At 41.9% G+C, this 19,557-nt stretch overlaps 1 protein-coding gene across 2 annotated transcripts in view; it reads right to left on the reverse strand.

The window, feature by feature from the left end:
* Positions 1-11,857, reverse strand: part of ANXA11 (annexin A11) — a 46,148-nt gene extending 34,291 nt beyond the window's left edge. The window contains exon 1 of one of the 2 annotated variants that reach the window (XM_051982007.1): positions 11,783-11,857. The gene's annotated coding sequence lies outside the window, so the exon portion shown is untranslated. Of the gene's footprint in view, positions 1-10,954; positions 11,066-11,782 lie in introns of those variants that run through there. The other variant, XM_051982006.1, reaches the window with a different exon arrangement.
* Between the last annotated feature and the right edge of the window lie 7,700 nt (positions 11,858-19,557).

Here is a 19,557-nt window from a genome sequence, read left to right on the forward strand (position 1 = left end):
AATTTCCCTTATAAATCAGCTGCTTCTTTCCTGACTCATCTTCACCACACTCCTTTCACTCACCACCAAGGCAGCATTTCCAGGAAGCTTTTTGTGATGAATGGAAACAAGAAGTCATAATATTTCCTGATGTCACATTGATTTTGTACTTCAAGATTTACAAAAATGCTTTCTACATAATCCAGTGAGGGGATGAGAATGCCATCCATTTATAAAACAATTTCCTCGCAAATCTGAAAAAAATTAGGGTGTTTATGGGGAAAAATATGGGAAGAAAGGTGGTAAAGGAGTTACTCCCAGAAAGGAAGACTTAGATTCATCCTGTGTGCTTTGGGGAAGCTGGAAATCAGTCCTCAATAAATATTTGCTCTCTTTGATGAATTATCAGTTAATCATCATGAGTCATCACAATGATACCGGAACATTGCAGGTTGCAGATACCTTTGGGGTGATAAGGGCAGTGATATGTGGGGCAAAGGACAAAGAACAGACACACCCTGCTCTATCAGATTTTCACTGATGTAAATCCTTCTAGGTAGAGTGCAGAAGCTTGGAAAGGGTCCAGTTCTCTCCCAAGGCATAATACTGCAACTCAGTCTGAGTAAAGGGTTCACACTGCAACTGCTCTGCCCAGCTAGAGTGTTTCTCCCAAAGGGAACAGACCACAGCTACCATAAAGGATATATTTCTTTTGTATCTCCCAAGCAATGCTCTATACCCAGAAGAAGGTAACTGTTGTCATGGACAGGAAAAGAGGTACTGCCACAGCTGGCCAAGTTTTGAGCAAGGGGAGTGTCTTTCCTTTCAGGCAAAACAAAACATGTCCTTTTAAAGAGAGAAGGACTTTTCTTTCATGACCATTGAGTGCTGGCAATTATTTTACCAAATTGTGGATGGGGGGAACTTGCCTGAGACCTTGAAAGCAGCAGTGGGCACCAGCATCACTGGAGATCACTGTTGGGGCAACCAATTACCCTGTCAAGTCAGCCAACAATGATTAATTTGCTTAATATCTGCTCTGTGCCTAGTACTACAGAAGCAAGGTAGACTAGGAAGAACAACCAGCCTGGCTGGAACAAAGATCACACTGGAGGAAGATAAGCAAGATAAAATGGATTTTCCAGCCCATTCCCCAGCTCATCAGAGGATATCCCCATTACTAGCTATTACTTAGTAATTCATCGACAAGCATTTATTAAGCATGTATTATGTGCCAGGTATTGTTGAAGAATGAATATCACTAATGAAAAGATTCTATTCTCTCAATTGGTAAATAATAATTTATAATAAAATAATAATAATAATAATAATAATAATAATAATCCGGGGACTAACCCAGTTCCCTCCATAGTTTGAGACTAATCTGGCTTCTTCAGTAGGACTCACAACTCTTTGAAAGTCATCCACCTTCAATCCTGCTAATTTTGCCACGAAAAAGGCAGAGTCCCAGGGAAGTCTAGGGAGCTGGGACATGAGAGTAATGGATGGCAAGGTAAAAAACTGATATCCTCTGAATAGTAGCCCAAAGTCAATGCTCTTTTAAATTATATTGAGAGGCGGGCAATATTCAGAAAGAGAAAGATGACAACTTCCTCTGGACTCTGCCTCGGTCCAGCCACATCTAGAGAGAAATCTTTTCAGTTCTGGCCTCCACCTTCGAGGATGAGCATGAAACCTAGAGATGCAGCCAGAAGTAGGCAATCAGGCTAGCAGTAGGGTCGGAGACTGTATCATACAAGGGCTGAAGGAAAGGGAGATATTTAGCCTAGAGAGGGGGAAATTTTAGGGAGGGGAACATGACACGTAGAGAGAGGACTTGTTCTGGACTTCTGCTGGTCTCCAGAAAACAGAACTGAAGGTACATCTCCAGAAGGCCTATTTTGGCTCTTTCTAGAGAAGGACTACCAGGCAATTAAAGCTGTCCTGAGGCTGAATGGGCAGACTGCCTTGACGGGGTGTTAAGTTCTCCTTCCTTGAGATCTTTGAGTAGAAGATGAGTGAATATCTGTTCAAGATATCAGGGACGTGGAGTGGGGTCTGGTTTGGACCATGTGCTTGCTTTCTCTAACAATCTATAATCCCTTAAGCCTCTGGCCTTGCTAAATTGCCTTTTTCTGCAGTCACATTACTCACTTCTTCCCAGTTTCTGAAACAGCAACAATTGCCAAGCTTTCTCTCAGTATCCCACATCTTTCCTCACTTGGTTGTAAGCCCAGAGAGTTTGTTCTCTTAAAGGGGACCACTCCTTCATGAGCATCCAGTGAATAACCCAGGTACTTTTTTAAGAAAATAAAGGCAGCAGCCTTAGGACTAGTCGCGAGTGGTGCTAGTCTGTACATCCAGGTGCTCAAAAGGTATGATTCTAAGGGAACGAACAAGGTTCCAATGACTCCTCCCTCAAAAAAAGCAGGAAAAGAACCATCCTACCCATAGGTGATTGTCTAAAATTCTATTCTTAGAACTCCATTCTTTTGGCTTATTAATCAACCAACCAACAAATATTCACTTAGAGTCTATTAGGCAATGTAGGGCCCACAGTAGAATTCCGTAACTAGGTGCTGGGATATACGTGTGAGAGAAAGAAGTTTTATATGTACATATTTATGTATTGTGTACATATATGCCTATATACATATATCCATACACACACACAGAGTCTTATCCCTTATATATGTACATATAGTACATTTCAGAAGCAGGCTAATTGTGGGGTTTGGCTCCCAAGACCTCCTATTAGGACATACTGCCTCTCACCTGGTCTCCAGAAATAGATAATTAACAATAGAATGGGCAGCCAGAGGGGCAGGTAGGAATACTCAGAAAAGGAAACCTTTCTCCCAGGAATGTCATCCTATCTGGGCCCAGAGTTCCCTAGAATAGCTGCCATAGGGAGGAGCAACTCTAATCTCAGGATCTCCCATGTAGATGCTGGAGAGGACATGCTAAAAACAGCTCATGAAGCACCAGCCCACAGGTAAGATAAAGCCCTTCTGTGCTCACTTTCTGTTAGACCGTCCAGTACGGACGTCATAGGTGCCATATAAAAGCAGAACTGGGGCTCCCAGGTCAACATTCTACCAGCCTGAGGCACTTAAACAAAAACTCTATTGAGTGTGCCAGTTAAACTGACATTAAACTTTCCACCCACAGACCACTCATTCAAAATAGCTCTGTCAATCATCAGCCAGGCTGGGCTCCGGAGTCCTGGTTTATAAGATCCCCAGGCTGCCAGCAATGGCGGCACCCTGCTGGAGAGAAATTCTGCTTGGGCCCAGGCCAGAAGTCACAGAAGTAGCACGGGGGAACTGATCACAGAATCTGCTATCTAAGCCGGCTGTGTCAGGGCCTGAAACTCCTGAACAAGGGCAGGAAAACACGGCAGTGGGCAGGTTCTGACAGGCAGTCTTGGACAGCTCATTTCAGCTCTCCAATAGAATGGAAACTGTAACCACAACAAAAATAACCATTAGCATTTAGAATACGGGTTAAGGTGTGCAGGCTCATTCCAGTGTGGACTAACTAGCATTTCTGTAACCAGGCTGGAGTTAATTCATTAACTGAATACTTTAAAATTTTCTTGATGATAGGTCTGACTTTGCAGGAGATTTAGAGAATAGAGAAGCCTTTTGGGTTGAAAGGGGACATTGCAGACGAGGAGATTCAAATGTGGCCTCAGATACTTATTAGTTGTGTGACCTTGAATACCCTTTTTGCCTCGGTTTCCTCATCTGTAAATGATCTAGAGAAGGAAATGACAAAGCACTCCAATATCTTTACCAAGAAAACCCAAGATGGGGTCATGAAGAGTCAGACAATGCCCGTAAATGACCACACCAGGGCTCAGACCAAGGCTTTTGGATCCAGATTGGGGGATTTTTATTCTATTTGTTCTGTTTTTCAACTTCTCCAACTAAATTGTAAATTTCGCTTCTCCAACTAAAAGGAGAAGAGATTGTCTTTTTTTTTTAAACCATTTATAATTAATAATAACACTAAATGAAATATTTTTATAGGGCATTCCAATGGTTTGAGTGCAGTTTTAAGCTCTCATAGCCTAAATAAGAATGCTGTTGTTACAGCTTAAAATTGCACTAACCAGATCTGAACTCAGAAAGATGGACAAGTCTTCCTGACTCCAAACCCAGTACTCTATCTACCCCACCACTTTAGTGGCTGAAACATCCCCCCACAACTGGAAGTCCTTGAAGTTGTTCTCTAAATTACCTGCAGAGCACCAGACCAATAGACAATAAACAATTCAGTTAATGAATAAATTTCCCAGACTGATTACAGAAAAGCTAGTTTATCCACAATGAGCTCACAGGGATCATAAATTATCTCATCTGACTCTTACAATTCTTTGGAGTAGAAGCTATAGTCCCATTTTATAGAAAACTGAGGCCCAGGGAGAGAAATTAGAATAGTCACACAGCTAGCAAGTGTCCAAGGCAGAATTTAATTCCAAGTTTCAGAAAGTTCTATCCACTAGACCAAGCTTTGTCCATAGCTTTCAGCAAAGGACTCTTCATCTACTAGACAACCAATAAAGATTCACAGATTTGAATACAAATAAAGGTCCTCTCACCCAGTCTAAAAGAGTTGTGACCTTTTTAGCAGATCCCACAGAGTCTCACCTGTTATCACTCTTTCCCTTCTCTTTGCCAGTTGTCAAAGTATCCCAATGGCTGTGCCAACCCAGGGCATCCAGAAACACAATTCCCAACAACTCCTTTTCTTTTCTTCCAATCCAGGGCTATGGTGTTCCCTCCTCCAATCCAGGACTATGGGGTTCCCTCCTCCAATCCAGGGCTATGGGGTTCCCTCTTCCAATCCAGGACTATGGGGTTCCCTCCTCCAATCCAGGGCTATGGGGTTCCCTCCTCCAATCCAGGGCTATGGGGTTCCCTCCTCCAATCCAGGGCTATGGGGTTCCCTCCTCCAATCCAGGACTATGGGCTTCCCTCTTCCAATCCAAGACTATGGGATTCCTTCTTCCAATTTAGGATATAGGGTTCCCTCCTCTAATCCAGGGCTATGGGGTTCCCTCTTCCAATCCAGGGCTATGGGTTTCCCTCCTTCTTTCCTATATATGGTTTATACTCAGCTCCCAAATCTGCTTCTCATACTAACAATTGGCTCCTACAACCTGAGGTAAAAGGGCCTGTCAGGGAAAGAGTAAGTGATCAATTTGGGGCTCTACTTTTTTGTTGCTATAGACAGCTTTTTAGGAGCACCAGCCTCTGGGAAAAAAGACACAATTTATTAAGATGTTAAAAGGTCACAAATGACTGAAACCAACCCTACATTCTGCCTTTGCCCAACACTTTCATTTATACTTCCTTACTCTTTCCCCTTGCTTCAATTGGGGCATCTGAAGGAGGCAATGTGCATTGTTATCTAGGGTCCTCCTTCTGGGGGACAAAAACTGTGTGAGTAATAGACATTTTCTTACTGTATTGCATAAATTATTGATTCAAGTCAGTAATGATAAGTCTAGAAGGGATGACTAGCAATATCAATGCAGACATTTCACTATTATAGCTTTAATCCTTAGCACAGTCAAAGGTTCCGCTTAAAAATGTAAACCTCTCAAGGAGGATGATAATTAACATTTTAATTCCAACAAACACAGGAGTCCCATTGGCAGAGATGGAGCTGGGCCCTTGGTCTCCATGATTCTCTCCTCCCCTCCCCTCTCCTTCCCTTCCTCCCTCTCTCTCTGCTTTTTTTTCTTCCTGAGGCAATTGGGATTAAGTGAGTTGTTCAGGATCACACAGCTAGGAAGTGTCCAAATTTGGATTCAGGTCCTCCTGACTTCAGGGCTGGTGCTCTATCTACTGTGCTATCTAGCAGTCCTAACTCTTCATCAGTTAATACCATATTCTAATACTTGGAATACATTTCAGCAACCATCTATCCCAAACCATAAAAAAAGAAATTTTGAGTCTAAGATACTTTGACACTTCAAGTGAAAATCATCCAGCTCGTTCTTTCCAAGGAAGGAGAATCTAACACTTTTTGAAGCATTCCAGGGCATTCTGGATTACCTCTTAACTGCTGGAAGTCAATCCTCAATTGTCATTTTTGTACCTTCCATTCACTGTTCCTGATTCTATTCTCTAAGGCTTAAGAGAACAAATCCTTCAAGTACTTGAATAAAGAAATTGTATACCTTCCTCTTCCAAAATGCTCCTAAGTATTTTCTTCTTCAGATTAAAAACTCATAGTTTCTTCAATCTATTCTCTTAATAGACAAAAGGCCTTTCACTGTGCTAGTTCTATCAGACTTTCTAACTAATCAATGTTTTATTATTCCTAAATACTGATATCTAAAACTGAATACTCCAAATCAGGGCTGAGGTCAGAAGGTGGAGAATTCTGCCAAAGTAGGGATTACATAGCTGTCAGCTGGAAAGAAGAAAGGGACATAAGATTGAGTTGAGGTTTTGGGAGCTTTGGGGAACAGCTGTACTCTACTGAAAAGGACAGTTGTCTCAGAGGGTTTAAATCTCAGGTCTGCTACTTACAAACTCTATTCTTTGGATAAAGTCAATAAATATTAAACCCCTATATTACTACAAATTGGAGGATATAGATTTTTTAAAATAATTTCTGCATATTCAAGGAACTTAAAATTTGATTGGGGGAGATATAAAAAATGTAGAAATGATATTTATACACAGGTGAAGTATAATTGCAGGGTGGGGCAGGAAAGAAGCAAAGGGGAAATGTAAACATTTTTGAATTCAAGGATTCACAGGACAAGCTTAATAAAAGCAGGAGCACCTGAGCTAAATCTTGAAAGAAGAATAGATTCCAGTCAGAGAGTATGACCTTTTGGACTAGGTAGGGCTGGGAGCTGTTATGCAGAGTTCAGAAAACAGTGCAATTTGACTGAACAGAAACTGTATGAAAGGGGAGTGATAAGAAATAAGGCCCAAATGGTGGTTTGGGGAAGGGAGAGAAATGATGTGGTCAGAGATAACCCTCAAAGCTGCTTCTGTAGCAATTTGAAGGCTGGACTGGAGAAAGGAGAGATTGGAAAATCAGTAATCAATTAAGAGAGTATCCCAACAATTTAGGCTAGAGGTAATGAAGGCCTTAAACTCTAGTGGTGGAAGTCACCAAAAAGAATATAAACACCTTCGAGGTCAGGAGCTATTTGGTTTCTGTCTGCGTCTATAATTCCTAGCACCTAATGTTCTCAGTTCTCTTTTATTATCCTGACTCAGTTTCCCTAAATTGTCCTGCCTCAGTTTCCCCAATTGTTCTGCTCAACCACCTCTCCCTCCTTATCATGATGATCCAGTTAAGAAGAAAAACCTTCCATCTTAGACATCATCAGAAGGTTGGGTGCCTCTCCCCATTCTATAATTCCAATTATCAGATATCCCTCAAGCCTTCCCTCACCCTATCAGTACAGGATTTCTAATCCTTTGTTACACCTTCCTGCTCTCGGCACCCTGACTCGGCCTCTGCCTCTGTCTCTGTCTGAGGCACGTGTAAATATGTCATTGAGAACTCACATTGTTTGCTGGATTCTTGGAGTCTCATTCAGCCCTGGGACCAAACCACGGATCCATTTGGTCCCAGTAGATCTCTCCCTTTCAAATAAAATATTAAATACTCTCTAATCTTTATCTTGCCTCAGTTTCTCCAGCATTACACTAACAGGTGCTTCATAAATACTTGCTGATTAACAAACTTTCTCTACTTCACCATATAACTTGAGAGTCCACAATGAAAGTCACAAACTCCTGTGGGACTCCAGAGCAAAGTCATCAAAGGAATCATGGAGGAAGTAGCACTGGAATTAGACCATGAAGAATGTTAATTTTATTATGGTTGATGGAGACAGATGGGAAGCATTGCAGGTGAAGGATTAAAATGTAAAGAAAAGCAAAATGGATGGAAGGGTGGAACGAAGGGGAAGAGTATGTTTTGAGAGCAACAAAAAGTTTAATCTTGAAATATGAAGGAGAGTAGAAGTGGAGGAAAAAGCAAATTGAACTAAGTTTATGGAGGGTCTAAAGTATAAAGTAGGTATTTAATAAATATTTACTGAGTAGAATTCTCAAGAACAAGAGTTCTTGTCCTTGGAGATAAAACATATACCCATGAATAATTAGTTAATCGTCATTTTAAGATGGCATTTGTTGTTATTTCAGTCATATGTCTGACCCTGTTTGGGATTTTCTTGGAAAAAATACTGGAGTGGTTTGGTGTTTATTTCAGCACTTCACTTTAGGGATGAGGAACTGAGGCAAAAAGGGTCAAATGACCCAGGTTGTAAGTATCTGAGGTAAGATTAGAACTCATGAAGATGAGTCTTCCTGACTCCAATCCCTGTGTTCTATGCACTGTGAGAGAGCTTATAGCAAAGGCTTAATGAATGATACAAATATTAAGAAAAATAGGGATATATATATACCTGAGAAATTCTCATGAGCCGGGAACATAAAAAAGACTTTAACTGAGTTCCAAGTATTGGCCATAACAACAAATTTGGAGCTGAAAGGTATCTAATGTTACCCCCTCATTTTATACCTCCCCCAAAAGTTGCTATACAAGGCTAATCTGTCTTTGCTATCATCTGCCCCAAAATGGAAAACATCTTGAAGTTAGGATCTTATTCTCCTTGAGATCACAGCTAGGATAGTGACTTTTTCCTGATGTATTTGACCAGATACGTCATACTTGTTAAATGGAGGATGTCAAAATATGTCAGTGGACTCAGATATAGTCCAAAACACAAGGGTTAAAACCAGTAGAGGACTGGAATTTTTTTCCTCTCTGGGTACCCACTGGAGAGCTCCAGACTTTCAGACTTCTTTCCTCCACTATGCACCCGCCATGGGTAATTCTTTCCTATTCCCTCTCCCCTCCCTTTTGGCTTCCTGTCATATGTTTTCTTTCATTAAAATGTAAGTTTCTTACAGTCAGGCACTCTTTCTTTTTGCTTTTGATTTTCCACTTCCTTCAAACCTAGATTAGCTCATTATAAGTGCTCGATAAATACTTGACCTGTCCAACAGTGGGCACCTTTGGAGCTCCTTCTCCCCTGTCCTGCATTTTGTTTTTTCGGAGATACCAAAGTTACTGCTATCCTTTGAGCATCGTTGTGCGCAACTTTGGGTAATTTCATTCAATAAACATTTAATACGAATCATACCTTATTCCCTAACCTCGAGAATAATAATAGCTAGCATTTCTATATGACTTACTACGTGCCAGGCTCTACGATGTAGAATTAGTATTTCTTTCGATCCTTTCAGGTAGGTGTTTTTATGATTCCCATTACACATGAGAAAACTGAGGGAAACAGAAAGCAAGTGACTTGCCCACGGTCACACAACTCTAAGTGTCTAAGGCTGGGTCTGAATTCTGGTCTCCCTGACTCTAGGGGGGTGAATAGCTAATTTTTTCTCCCCAATCCGGACCAGCGGCCGAGATGCCCGTTTTAAAGACTTACCTGCTCCCCCTTGCTATCTACATTTGTTCAAAACACTCCAGCTCTTCTTTTTGTATCGGATATTTTACAGACAAATCTGGTTAAGACAGTTCCCGGCACCCTCGAGCTTTGGATACTTTCCCCTTTTAAAGTTAGGGCTGCCAGCTGGCTGCCTAAGAACAGGTGTAAAGTAATTCTTCCTTTCAGCAAACCGGGTTATTTCCTTTCGCTAGGAACAACTCTCCAGGGGGGGTTCTCTGCCACATTGACAACTACATCAGCGACAACCCACCCCCTCCCAGGGAGGGATCTAATTTTTTCCCCTTCAAATCGGAGGGTCCGGTGGGAAAACAAGTCGCGGTATAACTGTGGGCGAAGCAAATACGGTACCTCGGCTGCTTCCCAAGCCTAAAGGGGCCGTTCTATGAAATGATCCCCGACCCACAAAAATCAGCGGCCCCTCATCTCCTCACCCGCACGGGCCCGGCTTTCCTCCCTCTAAGGGACGCAAGCCTCGCCGTCGCTCCTCGCCCGCTTACTTGGTGGGGGGGACAACCAGTGAGCTCGGCTGCTACGAGATAACGGTCGCGAGTTCGGGGCTTAATTAGCTTTCGCTTCGTCCCCCGGCCCTAACCTGACTCCAAGCCCGACCACTCGTTCCTCCAGTGTCTGGGAAGAGGGAAAACGGTCTCGTCTATATCGTTTCACGCCGCAGAAAGTCTCTCAAAAACAAGCCCCCAAAACGTCCGGGTGACTTTAATTCCGTCGCTTCCGCCTGTAGCCGCGATCACCCAAAGCAAGTTTTCGGAGCCTGAAAGGGCGCTGCGCCTTTAAGCGCCTAACCTTTAACACCTCAGCAGACGGCAAGCTGAGGAGGGCCGTGGAAAAACCCAGCCCGCGGGCACCGCGACCGGGCAGCCCCGGAGCCCGGGGAGGGGGAGGCCGTTCGCAAGCCGGACCAACGCGGCCCGGACCGGACCGGCCCGAGCCGGTGCGCCAGAGCGAGTCCCCTCGGCAAAGGCGGGGAAAGAGCGGCCAACCCCGGCCGGGCGCGGAGGCGGAGATTCTGCTCCCAGCCCGAGCAAATACAGCGCTCTGGCCGCTTTCAGCTTTTTTTTTTTAAGAAGGAAGTTCCGGCTTGGGTCCAGGGATCTGGGACAGAGGGTAGTGGAAAGTGCAGGGGACTGGGTGAGGGGGACGTGGATCCCAGCTACCAACCATCCCTCGCCCTCGAGAGAAACCGGCAAAGCTTTACCTGGGAAGGGAACAGAAGCCGCCCACCCGCCCACAGCGGCGAGAGATGGAGGCAGAGTGCCCGCACTTAGCCCTCCCCCTCCCCTACATTTACATTACACAGGGACTCCCCTTCTCTCCTCACACACAAATCGTTTCCCGGGGACAGGGGCAGGGGCCGAAACAGAAGGAACGGGTGAGGAGAGGGGATGGGCGCGAGTGGGCAAGAGGGGCAGAGGGCGCCTGACCTGCCCAACCTGGCGCACTCACCTCTTAGCGCGGGCAGGGTCCGAGCCGATGCCTCGGTGTCCCACCGTCTGGCTCGCTCCCCACTCCCGAGTCCCTCCCCCGGGCAGCCGCAGCGATCCGGGCGGGGCAGAGGAGGGAGGAGCCCGAGAGCCGGCCCGCCCCTTTAGGGCGGAAAACAGCAGATGCGGGGGAGGGGGGGAGAGTGCGGGAAAGGCCTCCCCGCATTTTAGCCTTAGATCAAAAGCCTAGTGGGGGGCTCCTCGCCCCCCAGCGCGGTGACGCTGATGGAGCCTGAGACCGACGTGGGGCAAAAGCCGGCAGCAGAAAGGAAAACGAAAGTACACGGATCTGAAGTGGAAGTGACCCTTAGGGGCCATCCCGGGGCACGCCCTGGGTTTTACAGGTGTGGAAGTTGAGGCGCAATTTGGGGGAATGACCTGCCTCCAGTCACACGCGTGGTACTTGGCGCAGGCCTTGTATGCCCCTAAAAGGAGACAGCAAAGCTTGAGACAAATAGGAAGCCCCTCCCTCATTCTGTGAGATGTTCCTTCCTAGTCATCGTTGGGGGAAAAGGGGGGGGGGGAAGGGAACTGAGTGGGGAGACTTTCCCAGGGCAAGGCTTGAGAGAGCGCTCTGCCTGGAGGGCTCCTCTCACCCCGTTAACACCTCGGTAAATTTCGGTAGGGTTTGGAGGATCGTGGAGGTCAAGGTCGTTTGTCTGCCCCCCTTCTGTCCCTCCCAACTCTTCAGCGCCCCTCTCCCTCTGCTTTTTGCGTTCTGTGCCTCTTGATCTGAGCCCTCCAAATAGCAGAGAAATAGGGGAGTAACACCAAGGTGTAAACTACTTACTTCGGCTTCCAGTCTGCAGAGATTGGTATGTCAAAGAAAGATTGTAGAAGGCCACATCAAAATAGTTTGAGTTCTGCAATTTCAGGCTCTGAAACTAGGTCAAGGAAGAAGATATGGAGGGGAGGGAAAAAAGGAGAGACGTGTCTTTGACTCAAATCACACCTTGTTCCTATTAGTAAAGTCAGCCCAAACCAGAGAACTAGTGAGCTTCCAGTGGGGACTTTGTGTGAGTAAAAGCCCTTAGTGTTCTTGGAATGGGGCCACCTCTGCCAACCCTCCAAACCACACAGAGACTGTGCTCCCTTCTCTTCCACGATCTCCCCTGCTTAGCCTTGCTCGTGAAAGATTTTAGAATAACATCTTGTTCTGGCTCTCCCCAACTCCCAAAGTCTCAGAGCATGGAAAAAGCCTGAAGACAAATCTTTCTGGGCTGGGCAGCATTTTTGGGAGATGAGTGAGTAAGGAAGCAGGGAGGCAAACCTCGAGTTTAAATTCTCAAACAGATAGCTGAGAGATCTTTTCCAATAAACCTCCCCAAAGTAACCATACTCAAAGGCCATAACCTGGGGCCCAGAGGGAAAGTCACAAGCAGAAAAATACTTTGCTAGGGGCAGTCACTAATAAGGATGCTAAGGCACCCCATGAACCCTTTTTCTAGAATGACATGTGATATGACTCATAGCTGAAGGTTATGTAAGATTGCATTGTCATGTCCTCAGATTTTGGGGGCAGGACATTAACTGAGTCTATAATTTTTAACTTACTTAGAATGGCAAGCATCTGCCCTATACCCACCCTGTGCTAGACTAAAAAAAAAAAAGAAAGGAAAAAAAGTACCTGTCCTTAGGAAGCTTACAGTTCAATTAAGCTGGTATATATGAATCAATTACAAGGTACAAGATAGGCCATAAAATGCTTCCCTCTGCTTAAGTATCCCCTATTATCCAATTTCAAATCTTGTTATTCCACATCCACATCTCTTCCTTCTTTCCCCTTCTTTCCATTCATATGGCTACCACTCTAATTGGGACTCCCATAACATCTCAACTAGACTACTGTCAGAGCTTTGTCTTCCTGCTTCTAGGTTCTCCTTTTTCCAATCCGTCCACACGGTTACCAAAATAGTTTTACCAATGGACAGATTTTATTGGATTACTCCTTGTCTCAGAAACCTTTCTGTGGCTCCATGTTAGCTCTAGGATAATATATAATCTTCTCAAGTGTGGCCTAAGAATGTCTGACACATATTAAAAGCATAATAATAGGCACTTAATAATAGGGTTGTTAATAAAAAGCACATAGTAGGCCCTTAACAAAAGGTTGGCTATTGACTTAACTGTCTCCAATCACTAAGTCTTACTTCATATACTCTGTGTTCTAGCCAAATTGGACTCAATATTTCATCTCTTACTTCTTAGATTAGGTCAGAAATAGTAAGTTATATCCACATGCCAGGTACACAACACTACTGAGTACTGGGAAACCAGATTAAAATGTAATTGGGAAATATTTTACAAAATAAATAAAAATACAACAGAACACAGATGTTTTAGAAACATGATTTTCTTAGTCAATATACAGCCCACAGAAATTCTCCTGTATGCGTTAGTAGCCCCTGCTTCTATTTGAGATTGACACCACTGGACTAAATAAACTAGAAAAGAAGAATTCAGGTTGGGGAATTGTGGAAAAGTAATAAAGTATCACAATAAGCTAAGTCTTAGGTCAGAGCTTTCCCATATCTTTAAGGACTTTTTTCTCTGCCTCATGACTCTCAGAATTTGAGATTTGTCATCAAACACCCGCCATCTCTTGTCACAATTTCCCTTTACGAGGTTCAGAGAATAAATTAGTTCATTTGTAGGTTGAAGAAAGTCAAATAAGGGTCACACAGAACTCAGGTGACACCTAAAGACAATCTCTATTTGCAGTCATGCTCAGGTACTCTACTTAGATGGGCTCCTTAGAATATTTCTGAACTGAGGTCTCTTTTAATGGTTCTGGAAGTCTCCTTAAATGTCAGTCTGCTGATAGTTTTCTTCAACTCCTAGCAGGTGGCAAAGTCCCCATTTTCTGAGTCGCCAGGGTTCAGCTTTCCAAGTGAAGACCTTCATCCTTTTTTGAAGATCTGACTCTTGAAGCATTCTTTGACATCTATCTCTGTATCTCTCTCCTCTGCCAGCCTCCAACGATGTCAGTTTGTCTCTTTCCCAGGGACCACTTCTACACCATGAAATAGGTTTCATATGGCTTGAAAGTGCTACACATAAACTCAAGTCTTTCTAATTATTTGTTGTTCAGTCATTTCAGTCATGTTCAACTCCTTGTGATCCCAGTTGGGGTTTTCTTGGCAGATATTGGAGTGATTTGCCATTTCCCTGTCCAGATCATTTTGCAGATGAGAAAACTGAGGCAGACAGGGTTAAGTGACTTCCCCAGGATCACAGAGCTAGCAAGTGCCTGAGGGCAGATTTGAACCAGAGAAAATGAGTCCTCCTGATTTCAGGCCCAGCACTCTAAACACTGTGCTGTCTAGCCCCTGTACACTTTAAGCATAACTAACAATTGCACAGGACTTATTATGTGTCAGACACTGTGCTAAGCACTTTTTTTTTTAATTAAAGCTTTTTATTTTCAAAGCATATGCATAGATAATGTTCAGCATTCACCCTTGCAAAACTTTGTGTTCCAATTTTTTTTTCTACTTCCCTTCTTCCCATTCCCCTATATGGCAAGTAATCCAATATATGTTTAAAATGTGCAATTCTTCTATCCATAATTCCACAATTATCATGGTGCATAAAAAAAATCAGATCAAAAAGGGAAAAGCATGAGAAAGAAAACAAAATGCAAGCAGACAATAAAAGAGTGAAAATACTATGTTGTGATCTACACTCAGTCTCCATAATTCTCACTAATGCGGATGACTCTCTCCATCCCAAAATCATTGGAACTGGCCTGAATCACTTTGCTGTTTAAAAGAGCCATGTGCATCAGAATTGATCATCATATCACCTTGTTGTTACTGTGTATGGTGATCTCCTGGTTCTGCTCATTTCGCTCAGCATCAGCTCATGTAAGTCTCTCCAGGCCTTTCTGAAATCATCCTGCTGATTGTTTCTTATAGAACAATAATATTCCATAACATCACTTATTCAGCCATTCTCCAACTGTTTCTCCTCCATCCAGTTTCCAGTTCTAGCCACTACAAAAGACTGCTGCAAGCATTTTTGCACATATTCTAAGCACTTTTTGACAAGGATCATCTCATTTGAGCCTCACGTGAGATAGGTTCTAACTTCACATTATAAATGAAGAATGTGAAGTGACTTGCTCAGGCTCACATAGCTAGTAAGCACCCAAGGGCAGACTTCAATTCTGATCTTTAGTCTCCAGATTACAGACTCTGTCTGTTTTGATTTTTCTCCGAGGTCTTATCCTATCTCTAACATCACACAAGAGGTGGGAAGAGAAATATAATTTCCATGCAACTTTTCTTTTTCTCTTTTTGTTATGAACTTAATATCTTTAAACCCCAAAATCCCAATATAAAAAAAGAACATAAAAAAGGCTTATGTACAAAATGTGAAACTTGTCTTATGTATAACTTGTTTTTTAAGGAGAGCTTCCAAACAAGACTCAATGCCCAGTATTTGGATGGGTGTTGGCAATTTCAATGTCCTTTTACCCTCAACATCCAGAGATATATTTTCCATTATATCAGTGATTGTAATGGGTCTGGAGCAGGGATTAATTTTTCAAGGATACTTTTGGTAATTGAATAAAACTTATGGATACCTTATCAGAACTGTGTTTTTAAAGGCATAAAATATATGAGTTGCAACAAAATGCAATTATTCTGAAAATTAAAAAGTTACTTTTTTCCCCATCAAAGTTCACTAGAATTCCATTGAACCAGGTTTAAAGGCTCAACAAACAGCCTTCAATTTGTTCCTAGGATCCTTAAATATATCTGGAGTTGATTCACAGGATTATTTTGAATCTTACTCATGAGACAATCTGGGTAAGGGCATGGAGTTAGGAAAAAAGAAAAAAATGGTTGAAGGAGAGACATGGTAAGCAGCCTGCGGGAGTTAATTGTTGTCAGCCCTAGGAAGAGCTCAGGAAAGGATGGTGTAAGATTCGAAAGAAGAAAAGAGAAGGTGGGAACTGGGGCCCCTGGGATGCTGCCCAACCAACCTCTCTTTAGCAGCAGAAGTTTTTTCATTTGTAAAATGAGCAGCTTGGACAAAGATAATCTCTAAGATTCTTCCGCCTATAAAAACAACTATATTTTTCTTCTCTATTTCCAAGTAAGGTCTAGAATTTCAGTCTCAAAGAATAAAGCTTTTTCTACTAGTTATGCACAGAAAACTCTCAGTATGATATAGTTTTCCATTGAAATGCTAAGGCCTCCCCAGATGCCACTTTGATATCTCATCTTGGCCCCACATTATGGCAATATTGGGTTCTGGAAAGCCTGGGTGGCAGATTACTGCATTATTAAAGCTTCAAAAATAGTGCCAGGCAGAGCCCAGTTGTGTCTGCTTTCCCAAGGCTCATCAGTGGCAGGATGGCCTTGAGAGGGAGAGGTTTGTCATGGCATCCAATAAAAGCAAAAGAAATCCTACTAGCCCTTAACCTCGTGAGCCTCATTATCACTTGTGTGGCAAGGCAGGGGCTGAGGGTGCTAAGAACTCATGCAGTTTTTAGAATTCTATATGCTAATTTAACATTTGATTCTCAAAATGTCCAGTCAATGTAAGGCTGCTATAAATCATACCGATTGTAGATGAGAATAGTTAATATCTGCATAGACCTTTTAAGGTTTTGCAATGTTTATTATCTCACTAAATCCCTATAACATCCCTATGAAGTAGTTATTAATATGGTACTACTACTATTTGTAGGCTATATGTATTTATTATATATACAGTGCCTTACGATTTGCAAAATGCTCCACATATATTATCCAATTTGATCTTTATAATAACCCCATTTGTCAGAGGAAGAAACTGAGGCTGACTTAACTGGATTTGTTCAGGGTCACACAAGTAATATCTAAAATAGGATTTGAACTCGACTCTAGTTGACCCCAAGTCCAGAGCTCAGGACATCTAACTACTTCTAATATGAGAAAATCTAAGGGAGATACAGCTAAATGAAAGGATGGTCCAGATATACCTTGGAGAGATAAAATTGGAAGAGTTGGTTTTATCCTGGATCCAATAGCATCAAGAAGCATCATTAAATGGGGCATTTGGTTATCTTAGATTTCAGTGTTCATGATAAATATTTGCGAGAAGACCATTATGCAAATCTTATATCTTTTGTTGAAAATTAGGACATGGCAGAAGTAGAGAAATTTTTACAAAGTAATAAACACATAATTTATTACTTTTGTAATATTTAGTAATTAGTATGTTCAATACAAAGGGAAGTATAGGGAAATGGAAATTGGAGAAAATATGTTGGAAAATGTGGTTCAGGATTAAGAATATTATAGAATATAATTAATAGAATATAAAAATATAATTAATAAAGTTTGTAGACTTCAAGGGAACCTCAAGCCTGTATATCATTATTACTGTTTTCAAGAAGAAATTAGGAAGATGTTGGTCATGGGAAGCCCTGAATAACATCACATACACACAGATTCTAATTTTTTTTTAATTCTGAATTTAGTGAGCATTAAAAAGAATATGCAAAACAGAAGAAAAAGCAGAATTATATGGGAAATAAAAACTTTCTTTATGAACATCTAAAATTTTTTAAAGCTATATAATAAATTCAATATATTGCTTTAAAAACTGGCTTGCTCATCAGTGTTTCCTTCTGAACTTCCTTCTGTAATCTTGGAGTTTTTTAATTTTAATTTTATTTAAAAAACAGAATAAGAAAAAAGAAAAACAGAAAAGGAATACAAATAAACAAAAGAGAACATTGTTATATGCCCAACAGAACATCAGGGAGGATTCAAAATATGTAACAACAAATTACTAGTTCAAAAAAAGTATATATATTAGTAGAAAAAATTATATTCATGAGTGTCCATCTTTTCTTAACTTGTAAATTGTTCTTTTGTTCTCTACTGAGCACCTTTTTTCCTTTCTTTTTTTCATTTTCATCCTCCCCAAATAATAGACTATAGTTGAGAAAGGATATGTTTATGTATACATATGTAGATATATCCATATACATATGTACATATCCCTCTTCTTTTCCCCATCCTCACACACTAATCTTTCCTATCCCTGCAAACTCTTTGCTTTAATTCTTCTCCTTAATCGCCTTGCTATTACTTAACCTCCCACCACCTTGGATCTCTCTCTTGTCTTCCTTCCTTACCCTTTGCTTCCTGTCCACCCATCCCACCTCCCCTTATTGTTTTGCAGATTTTGGGGGAAGCTATACCCTTCATGGTATATGTGTAATGTTGCCTATTTAACTCATCCCTGATGTGAGTAGGTTTTCAGAACTATGAGCCTTCCTTCCACCCCCCCAATGCCTCTGTGTCTATTCTTCCTCTTCACCTCATTTGTATAGCATGATTACTATATTTATCTTAACTCTGCCCCAATCTTTCTTTCCAGCTATTGATATCAATCTTAAACATATGGTATACATTACCCATGTAAAAAAAAAAAAATTGTCCATGTTGAGTTCCTTGATATTGATCTTTGATGTTGGATCTTATATGTTAAATTTTCTATTAAGTTTGGGTTTGATTGATAGAAAGTTATGAAAATTTGCAAGTTCATTGAATATCCATTTTTTCTCATTCAATATTTAAAATAATTTTGCTACATATATCTTTGGCGACAGGCCTAGTTCTTTTGATTGTCAGTAGATATGATTCCAGGATCTGTGGTCTTTTATTGTGGCTGCTGATAAATTCTGTACAGTTCTAATTGTAACTCCAACATATTTGATTTTTTTTTCTTGTTTCTTTCAAAATTTTCTCTTTAATTTGAGGATTTTAAGAATTTGGCAATAGTATTCCTATGTATTTTCCACAAAGGATCTCATTGAGGTGGTGATCGGTGGATTTTTTTCTATTTCTACTTTCCCCTTATTTTCTATCATTCCAGGACAATTTTCTTGGATTATTTCTTGTATGATTGTGTCAAGTTTCTTTTTTGGGTCACAACTTTGAGGCAGTCCAATTATTCTTGTACAGCAAGTGCCCTGCCCCCAGCTTTGGCACTCCCGGTGTGCTTGTTTCTTCCTTCACAAAGCCCCATCCCCACAGACAGCTGGGCCTGGTGTTCCTAATGAGCCAAGGTTCACTCAGTCTGCCCCACTCAGACCCCAACCCCACAAACTGGCCAGGAGGTGAAAGTTTCTGGGGCTCCTACTGAGGATCCAGCCACACCCAGCCCCAGGGCTTCCCAGTTGGTGTTTCTAGGAAGCTAGTCCCAGAGGTGTTTGCACTTCACATAGGTTAATCCTCAGCCCTTTCTTTCTTAGGGTTTTCCACTTGTACCAGGAAGATTCCTATTCTTCCCAGATCTTTTTGATTTTTCACTAGTCTGCATTCACCCTGAGGAGCAAATTGCAGGTTACCAAAAGGGCAATGGAAAGACAAAATACATGTGAGTGAGCTCCAGTTTATCATCAGTGAAGAACTATAAGGTGAAAGCGACTTATAAACAAAAAAGTGATCCAAAATTATATTGAAAGAGAAACAATGATCAGCCTGCATATGATTGGACCATTTGATGGCAAGAGAATTAGAGAGACCCACATCCCACTACATACACTAGGAAAATCCC

The sequence above is a fragment of the Antechinus flavipes genome, chromosome 2 (assembly GCF_016432865.1).
Source record: "Antechinus flavipes isolate AdamAnt ecotype Samford, QLD, Australia chromosome 2, AdamAnt_v2, whole genome shotgun sequence".
In the NCBI taxonomy this organism is placed as follows: domain Eukaryota; kingdom Metazoa; phylum Chordata; class Mammalia; order Dasyuromorphia; family Dasyuridae; genus Antechinus; species Antechinus flavipes.